We start from the raw sequence: 10,734 nt of genomic DNA, 5'->3' as shown, positions 1-10,734 counted from the left end.
ATACAAAGTCAGTTTTGACTCAGTCATGGCATTAGCACAACCCCCATTATTTTCTTTGACTGCTGGTGAGACAAAATAAATGATGATGTTAACTTGGGCTTCAGGGAATGATGATGAGCATTTTTCACTATTTTTTGACATTTAAACAATCAATTATCAAAGACAAATTAATTAATTAATTTCACTTCCTTGTTAAGAAATTTACATGCAGAAAAAAATGAGGAAAAAAGCAACTAGAAAAAAATGAGCTAAATATAAACTAAAACAGTTCGAGCAGCCTCAGATGAAAAGAGAGAAACAGTTTGTGGCTGATCTACCAGGATATAACTGTAAACTGTGTCCCCTCCTTCACACAGAGTCTTTATTTTCTCTTTTCTGTCTCTCTGTTGATTCTTGTCTCTCATCAGCAGCTGCACTGGTCCTTCCACCTGCTCTTCTTCGCCACTCTTCGCACCGTCCTCCCCTCCACCCCTCTCCCCCAGTTGTCCTGTGGGATGTGAGGATGCTTTGACAGGCTTGGCGTCTGTTCTTGGAGGTGCTGGTATTTTTGTGCCACAGCGGCGGGGGCTGGTACAGGAATAGTGCCGGAGTTGTAGTGTATACTGTGGGGGTGGGATCTGGGGAGGGCTGCAACGGTTTGAGAACTGCGAGATTTTAAACCATTGTATAGACAGGAGGGAGACCAGGGAGGATTGCGTAAGTTGGCTCCCTGGCTGCAAATTTAGCCTGGGCTCGCTCACGCATAAATTTGATGAGCAGTACTATCTCTGTCGTCAGAGCTGGGGTATTTAAAGATGTGAGTGTGTGTTGGCATGGGATGCTGGGTGTATTTATTGTGCGTGTTTATTTACAAGTCGTGAAGACTGATGGCTGATCATTTGAGATGTAAAGGGCAGGCATTTGCATCTACAGTACAACACCTCTCCCCTTCACTCTGCTTTCTGTTCCTCATCTTGTTGTTGCTATTTATTTCCTAAATGGCAGATTGTTATAGATGCTGGTGACCAGGTGTTTCACAGTCACTGACTGTGCCACAGAAATATGATGGTGATGTAACATCTCACTGAAACTCCTCTTTAACTGTGACTTTCACTTCTTGTCCAACTTTATTATATGAATAAACTTGAGGCAATTAGACAGCAACACAAGATCTTTTGGACTCATTTATAGATATTTAGTTTTTCTGTTTTCTATTTGTGCCTTCTGTTTTGTACACTCACCAAGCACTTTATTAGGTACCTTTTTAGTCATGCAATTATCCAACCAGCCAATCATGTGGAAGCAGTGCAATGCCTAAAATCATGCAGTTTCAGTTCAGGAACTTCAGTTAATGTTTAAATCAAACATCAGAATGTGAGAAAATTTTGATTTTGGTTGATTGTAGGTGCCAGACTGACTGGACCTGACACTTTTACACCCAACAGTCTACAGTTCACTTTGACTGAATGACCTTGGAGATGAGAAAGGTCAGAGGAGACTGGTTAAAGTGGTCAGAAAGGCTTTGGTAACCCAGATAACCACTCTTTACTTCTCAGAATAGGCAACACATTGAAGCTTGAGGTGGATGGGCTACAACAGCAGATGACTATGTCTAGTTCCACTCCTGTCAGCCAAGAACACAAATCTGAGGCTGCAGTGGGCACAGACACATCAAAACTGGAGAGGAAAAGACTGAAAATGTGTCCTGGTCTGAAGAATCTGGATTTCTGCTGAGGCATGTAGATGGCAGGGTCAGGGTTTGGAATCAACGGCATGAATCCATGTATCCAACCTGACCTTGTGTCAACAGTCCAGGGTAATGGTGGTGTAACGGTGTGGGGAATGTTTCCTTGTCACGCTTTGAGCCCTTTAAGACCAATCAGTCATGGTTTGAATGTCATAGCCTATCTGAGCACTGTTGCCGACCACGTTCATCCCTTTATGGCCACAATTTACTGTCTTCTACTAACGTCTTCCAGTCTGATAATTCACCATGTCACAAAGCAAACGTTGTCTCAAACTGGTTTCATGAACATGACATTGAGTTCAGTGACTTCAGCCATCAACCATCTGTAAAAAAGTAAACCCAGAGACAGAGATGTGAAGAGTTCAACCAGATCCAAAGTAGGGAGTTTCTCCAAGCCAGTGATTTTTGTTGTGGTGGTTTTGGTTTTGAAAGTGAAATAACATCACATACCTGAAAACAACAGTTGAACATGTACTCAGACCACTGTAATTGCCCACAGGAGAAGACTGCTTCATTGGAAATCACTGACTCTACCTGCATGCAGTTCCTGACTATATGATCTCCTGTCACTCCTGAAACTTCTAATTGCATTTTGAGGATCCTCAGGTAATGATCTCTTTTTTTTAAAGGCCTGTCATTCGACAAGATATAAATCTGACAATGTGAGAGACAAGGTATTTTAAAGCATAAATTAATTTTAACAGGACCTGGAATTTTACCTGTTATTTCCTCCTGTGCTGACATTTGTGTCTTTTTGCCTTGGAGGAGGGAAGAGTGAGGAGATAGTAGGCTAGTATGTAAAGATGAAAACCAAAGTAAAAATGTCAACCCTTCATCATTCTGTATGCCTATTCTATTTTGCATTAGTCCTAAAAATATTTGAAAATAATATTTAGATCAGGGTTGATCAGTCAGGATCTTACAGTAAGGATGATCGCCACATGTTGGATTGGTATCTCATTATACTTTGGAGTGATCTAATATTATCCAGTAAAATTAATGAGCATGTTAGAAGCAATTCTTCAGATGTGCACAGTAAACGTCCTGTCTTTCATGTCTTTTTGGATATTCTACTAACTTGTCTTGTGTTTTTGTCTGCAGTGTGTTACCGTTAAAGCCTCTGTGCCAGTCTACAGAGTGAAGACGACAGAATCTGCAGCTCCCTTTGGCTTTACAGTTTTACAGTGAGTATCAGCTCATAGTTTAGCTACTCGGATCACACCTTTACTGTTTTGGTTCACTCTCATCACCAAACACAGTTAGCATCTAGTGGTGAACATACTGGCATACTAATGGGCCAGGTATTTCCGTCAGTTGGTACAGACCAAAAACAGAGTCAAAAGAGACAGAATACTGGACTTATATTCACCAGGTGGACAAAAAATATGATTATGATTTTATGATTATTATGATTATGTTGCTCTGTAACTTCTGGAAGTGAAAATTAGCAAGTGCTTGCTGAAGAGTCAGCCATGACAAGATGTCAGTGTTCTGTTCACAACTTGGATCTGCTGCCCCTAAGAGGCCAGAAAATCAGTCATTTCAGGTTGAGGGCATCCTCAACGTACAGGTGAAGAACTGTGCCACCATGCAACTGCTGGTTTTCAGTACACTACAATGCAGTATTTAGATTATCAAAGAACTGCTAATAGTTTATTTTAAGTGGACAAAAAAAAGCTGTAAAACAGTCCACACGTGCGCAGAGGAGAGGAATGTGCAAACATAAGCACCAAACTGCTGCCGTCAGTCGGTCATGTCTGCGTTACTCAAATGCCTCCAGGCAAAAAACACGTTTGAAATTCTATTCATGACTCAAATACCATGTCATCACCGTGTGTTATGCTCAGCTTGTTTGTATACTTACGCAAATGTGGTTTAAAGCATCTCATAATCATTTGCACAGTTTACATAAAAATTGTTGGCCGGTTAGCTGAAGGCTTTTTTGTGGTTCCACATTGTATCCCTGGTTTTATGAGTGCAGAGAATGAAGCTGTGATCAGCTGTCCGTTAGAGTTAGAATTTTTAAAGCCTTGATCTTCCAAGTAACCACAGCTTTTAAATAAGTGTACTGTGGAAAAATCTCTCTCTGTATGAATGAGTCGACATGTAACGCAGGGGGTTGGCGGAGGAAGGAGGTGGTGGGGGTTAGTCAATCTGTCGCAGGGAAGGTGATATCAAAGACTGCCAACAACCGATTCAGCTGGTAACAAGCAGATGCACTCCTGGGGGTAATGCAGAGCAAAGGGGGTGAATTAAGGACAGGGACCGTTGCAGAGAGGATCGGCACAAGAGCAAGAAGGAAAAAGGTGAGGAGCGAGGGAGCAGTGTGTGGGCAGAGAAGGCCAGTGAGGTGAGGGGGATGATGGGGACACATGCAGGCTTGTGTCTTCCTGACGTGTGCAGTGTACACACAGTCCTCTCCTCTACCCCCATATCTCTCTCTCTCTCTCTTCATTGGATCTCACCCTCTACCAGTCCCTCTTCCTCACCCACTCACTCCCTTTATTCCTACCTCTTACTGGTCCCTGAAAAAATAGGGCAGGCCTTATGTAAGGAGGAGAGAAGAAGTGGGGAGGGGGGCTGCGAGCAGAGGAAAAAAAGGCTGAAACAAAGCATTATGGATAGAAACAAGCAAACAGAGAGAGAGAGAGAGTGAGTAGGGGGAATAATGAAGTTGGCATCTACGCACCTTATCCAGGTGGAAGAAGTATTCTAATCCACTTAAATAATGGCAGCAATATGACATGGCTCTGCAATGCACTGTGTCTTATAAGCTTATTTGTATATTACAGACTGTATGTATGAGAACAATTATATTTTTACCAGTTGTGGCTGTACTCCAGGAAACTGGTTTACATATGAAGCAGTGACTATGATGTTTGAATGCAGATGTTTTGGCTTTCAGGGCAAACAGTACAGACTGTGGCCCTTTTTACCCTTGGGGGGGGGGGGGGGGGGGGGGTTGTACAAGAATTGCTACAGCCTCTGCAGAATTTAGATGTAAAACCTTGAAATTAAAGCTGAAGTCAGCACTTTAACCTCACAGTCATTGTTCTTTTCAGATCCAATGTGCTGGAGTAAAGCATAAAAAACAGACTGCCAGTGATAGAAAATAACGGAGTACATTTACTCAAGTATCTCTACATTCATTTGAGAGCTATAGTTACTTTGCAGACTAAGATTTAACATACAAAACATATCAGTTTTTGAAATATGATGCACTACTGTGGCTTATCCAAAAGTATGTAGCTAAAATTAGCTCTACCTCGACCAACTACAACAATAAAATGCCACATGCACATTAAGGCATCAGTAATAATGATGTAAAAATATGATATATAGTAGTAGAAGACTCACAGTACATCATGAGTACAACTACATTTTGTTAATAATACTTACATGCTTTCACCAAAGTGAGATTTTCAATTTTCAATTAAAGCTGACAGTCAGCACTTGATATTCTTTACCATTGTTTCTTTTCAAATGGTTCATCAAACATGGTGGAGTTAGAAGCCAAAACAGAACTGTAAAATTGGCGTGTAAAACCACAATCTTCCTGTCTATGTACACTTAAACTGATGCAGTTTAATAAAACAGTTCTGCAACAAATCCTCCTCTATTAAAATTGTGTTAGAGAGGAGTTGATTAAACTATGAACATTTTTAAAGGAACATTTTTGAAGGATGTAGCTTCTGATGCTGCTGGACTATGCAGCATTATACATTATTTAACCCTCATTGATATTGATATAAATGTGGTGGACAAAATAATAGAAACACCTTAAGAGTTAAAAAAAAAAAAAAAAAAAAAAAAACCCTCTTAGGTCAGTGCCTCAACACCATATTTAACCACAGTATCTTACTAAATATACTGAGTTACTTTCCACCTCTGATCTCATCCTCATTCTCTCTCACCCTCTTGCTCTTGTCCCTCCCTCTTTCTGGCACTTTGCCTCTCTGACTGGCAGCGAGCCTGTTGAAAGTAGGCTAGGATTGACGCGCTGCTTGTGTCTGAGTCACAGAGAGCTGTGGAATACTGAAACCCACTGATTGCATTTAACTTTAGGCATCAGGACTCCCATGCAGTCCATGATACAATAGAGCCATCCACTCTGCTTTCTGCACCTCAATGCTGACGTTTATAGCTGTACTTACAGGGGAAAAAAGGACGCCAATTGTTCTGAGGCTGTGGACAATTCTAGAGATGGTTATTTAGAGGCACTGCCAATATACAGATAAAGTAATGATCTCACTTGCTACATATTAATGCTAAGATGAGATGATCCTACTTGTGGTTGCACACAAGTAGGTTTGGGACACCAAACAAACTGAACAATGCAACAAAATGCAGTATGTCATCCTAATTTTCTGCCATAGTACAATAACTGCTCTCTCACACAAAGCTGTCGAGCATCCTTTTAATGTGTATTTCATCATCAAGTACTGTCAAGGGCTATTTAGAGCAGGTCAGCCAAGCCATGGCCGACCACAGCCTCACTCACCTGATGTTACACAGGGGGAAATGAGAGTTTAAGAGGCCTGATACCACTTGGCCCGGGTGAAATAAGATGACGCAAGAACATTTTTGCCTCAGAAGAGCCCACAAACCAGGGCTTTGACGCATGCACACAATTGGATGTTCTACCTTCTGCACAGACCACTGTAAATTATTGATGTGCGTGTGTGCCGTGTGGGTTCCTATAAACACACAAGTTCGTTATTTAAGCAGAGAGCCAGAAGGATTACGCCATATAAACACAAATACATTAACATAAACAGGACAAAAGTGAGGTGAAGCGGAGCTGTGTGCTGAGGCAGGGAACAAGAAAAACTGGAAAGTCACAAGTGTAAACAATGTAACTGGCTCTTCACAGACACTAAGAGGGTCATGGGAAATTTCCCTCCCAGTCAGCATGACTTTTGTAATTTTGACTGTCCACTTACGGGAGTCTATGGGAAAATGGAGCACCAAGGCTGTTGTGCTGGACAATCATGGTTAGGCTAGGATTGAAATCTGACTGGATTTATTGATTTATGTATGTTACAGTCCAAACTTAAAGTCACAAGATCTGGGAAGCGGCTAAAGGGATAAACTAGTGGATAACTCTTCTTTCATTTAAAGCCCCTAACTTGAGTATATGAACTGTTTAAGCTTAGATTTTATGATTTCAGGGACTGTTCACCTCTCATGTGGTATGAACAGAAATCTTGCTTCAGGGTAGATTCTTTGATTCCCCTTATAAATTTTAAAGTTTTACTCTCTGATGTCTTTTATGACTCTTGTACTGACTCTTGTACTTGTAATGTGATTGTACGTTGTCTGGCCTTACATGTGTTCTTTTTCTCTGCTGGTTGTGGGGTTGACTCACCATGAGTCTTGTCATCAGTGAGACTCCCCGATTAAATAAAGTTAAATAAATAAAATGAGTTAGCTTAGGTTGTCTGGGCTCATCCTTTGGGAGAAGATGATGCTCTCTACCTTTGCATCAAAAGGAGACAGCTGACGTTACATGGGTATCTAGTCTGGATGCCTCATGAACACATTACTTGCTTATTGTACTGCCCTAGTGGTTAAATGTGACCAGACAAGCACCAGAAAATGAATGGATGGAAAGTGAAGTCACTCACAAGCACAAGCTAATGCTACGATTTTTAACTGGCACAAAACTAATTCCCCCTACAAATGTAAATAACACAAATCAGATACCAGATTCCATGTTTGAACAACACCACAGGGAATCTGGAGAAGCTGGAGGTTAATATCGAGGCACTGTGCCCGTTATTTGGCTCTCGCAAAAGAGCAAAAGAGTATTCTCTGCTCCGCTCCTGGTCTGTGATATGACTAGAAAACACAGAGTCAGCTGTAAGACAGAAAACTGGAGAAACTGCACTCTGCCCCTAATGAAAGGTAGAGAACTGGCAACACTTGTTTAACAATTCTGCACTACTGCACTTTTATATTTATCGCTCATAAAATGAGGGAGACTGAGGCCAGCTGAGGCATGTGTTTTTCTTTTTAGACTATCACCCAAAGACTACATGAGCTACTATGTGAGCCAAAAACAGGGGAAGGTACAAAATATGATGAAAAAAAGTCAAAAACTGCTGTATTCTGTTGCTATTATAGTTCCAGCAAAGCTGAATATTCTAAAGTTGGACTGCAATATTGACAAAATATCTAGGAACATTTAAGAAGCAGACCAGTGGCTGATTTGCAGAAATGAGAAAGAGGAAGTTCAGAAGTTTATGGCTGTATCTCTCTCAACTGAAATGTTAATAAATGTAGGGCTCCACTTTTTTTTAAAGATTTCAGCTCAAATATTTTAGTTAATACACTGTACACAGGCCATGTTTATATAGGAGTGCAGGAAGGCCTTCAGCTTTGCCAAGAGAGACTTTCTGGACTTAGATGAGAATAGATGTTTTATTAGGGGCAGACCTGAACCTCCACCTAACTGATCATATAACAATAAGCTTCAGGGGTTTTTCGTTAAAGGCTGACCTGAAAGTCAAGCGTAGCTTTTTCATAAACAGTCTTAGCCTCAGTTTCAGTTTTGCTGCTCTAAATGCCTGCGTGAATAAGAACAGCTCTGAGTGAGCAGACAAAGGAAACTGTTGAGTGGCTGAGGGGAAAAACTATGGTATGAGAGTATGAAACATTTTGGTTGGCTGTAGAGAGCAGACCGATCAAATTTCTCAAAGAGGTGGGGAAAGCCTGTGAGAGTTATGTAATGTTGTTGGGATATGGAGCCAGAAGGGGTGTAAACAACACCACTCTGAAATGGGACAGGCCTAACCGTTGCCTGGTAACAAATATTTTGGGCAGGAAGACTAGGCAAACACGGCCCGCCTTCCAATAGGAAACAGGGGCTGGCCTCATGAGCACAGTGCAAGTTAGTGGCTTCCCGAAAATACGCTAAGAGACAGGGGGAAGCAAAACAAAGCACATCAAGGGCATTAGACAACACTGTGTCTATTTTTTACCTGGCTCGACCAGAGTCTAGACCACCACAAGTTGTAAACAAACAAACTCTCAAGGAACAAAAAAGTTTAGAGACATGACTGCAGACTCATTTAAACTCCATAATGTAGTCACTGCACTCTCTAAATGTAGCCATGACTAGTAGAGTGAGTAAGGTTTACCCAGCCCACAAAGAGACATAACTTACAAGCTGGAACACTGATTCTATGATAATGCTGCAATACCCATAACTTTCAATTTACTTAAGGAACATTCAGATGGGAGCTGCTATGATTAATTGATTGTCAGAGAATCAATTAACATTTATGGTCATGTCAGTCATTTATTAGGCAACAATGCCAAATATTTGCTGGTTTCAGCTTCTCCAATTTGAGTTTTTTTTTTCTTTCTTATATCATTGTTAATTATGTTGAGTTTTGGATTGTTGGTCAGACAAGGTATTTGCAGAAGTTACCTTGAGTTGTGGGAATCATGACAGGCATTTTCCACTATTTTCTGTCATTTCAGAGACAGAGTGATGCATCTATTAAAATAATCAGCAGATTTATAAAACAGATAGTAATTAGACAAATATAAAGTGACACAAATAATCGTCAGTTGGCCCTATTTGGACACAAGTGGACTTGATTGACAAACTGTTAGTAATCTGTGATACATTTTAAGTGTTTATTATTATATGTAGTCTATCAAGGATTCCTGGAAAGCACCATTGATAGTAAGTGGATTAACTTTATGAAATAAAACACATTTGTTTCACACTTAATGCAGCAAGTGTCTGAGAAAAATCTGCAAAATTAATTAAAAAGATCGTTTTTATCCCATCTCTTCCACAACTGTTCGTTGTACATGTGACAATGACAAAAAAGATATTCTGAAAATATCAGCGCTGTAGCCACGAAAAAAGGGTTCATTTACCCGTACAGTCTAACGCTGAACCTGTCTGTTACGGTAAATAAAAACTGCTCCGCTGGTGAACCTCCACATTTACAACACAGTGTTTAACAACATGGTACATACATGCATGTATTGTGCGTTGCGAGGCGTGTGCACATTTGCATTGTACTGGCTAAGACTAGGCCACGGGACAAAACGCGAGTTTGATAAACGTGATAGACTATGTCACTTTGACTTTCCCCGTAACTGCCTGACGTTACAACACGCAAAACAACAACCGCTTGACGGTTAAAACTGCGCTAAAACAACAACAACAATCGCTGTAGCATAGTCGGAGCTGCTGCTGTTCTCTGCGCACAGAAAGAATCCGGAAGCCATATTGTGTGCTGCTGCTGTCTGTCACTCAGAGCTGGTTACCACGGAAACCGGTTGCTAGGCGGCATAACAAAAAAGACCAAATTTATACGTCCTTGCGTCAGAGGCAACGGCGTATCCATGGCGACAGAACGCTACACACACGCATCAGACCTGTGGATAGCACATGGTCTCTGCCGCATGTTTTAACCTAAAAAATCTCCTTTAACGCGATTATACTGATTATATATGGTATTTTCAACAACATTAGGAGGTGAGACGTGTCTTACTTTGTCGCTGTGGATATTGAATAGGGTTCACAGCTAAAATACTCAGTATTAGTCAGTAGTTATTTCCGAGTTTTCTTGCACTCACACCATCAAGTCTTGCTGTTATCGTTGATTCGAGTTATTTTCCGTGAATGTAGGCTGTTCGTCTGCGTTATCAGCTATTCACCTCAACAATTCTCCATCATGAACAACTTGTATCGACGGAGTTAGTCATCCCAGTTCAGCAGCACGTACAGCACCGGTAACGGCAGCCCGGATGGGACACAACGTCCTCCGTGAATCCTCGTCTCTGACGTTCATGTAGCGCTGACTAATAACTTGTTATCCCCAGCTCTTCCCTTTTTGCTCACGCCTTTTCACAGATCGGCTGTAGCTGTAGCCCTTACACAGCAGCATGCCCGCCCCGTGACATTGTTTGACATCACAACCAAAAAACGTAGGGCCTTGTCATTTTTTTTCTTTTTTTTTCTTTCTTTCTTTTTTTTTTCA

This window comes from Lates calcarifer, linkage group LG21, assembly GCF_001640805.2.
Source record: "Lates calcarifer isolate ASB-BC8 linkage group LG21, TLL_Latcal_v3, whole genome shotgun sequence".
Lineage (NCBI taxonomy): Eukaryota > Metazoa > Chordata > Actinopteri > Centropomidae > Lates > Lates calcarifer.
The sequence above is the reverse complement of the archived record's forward strand: the minus strand, read 5'-3'. Positions refer to the sequence as shown.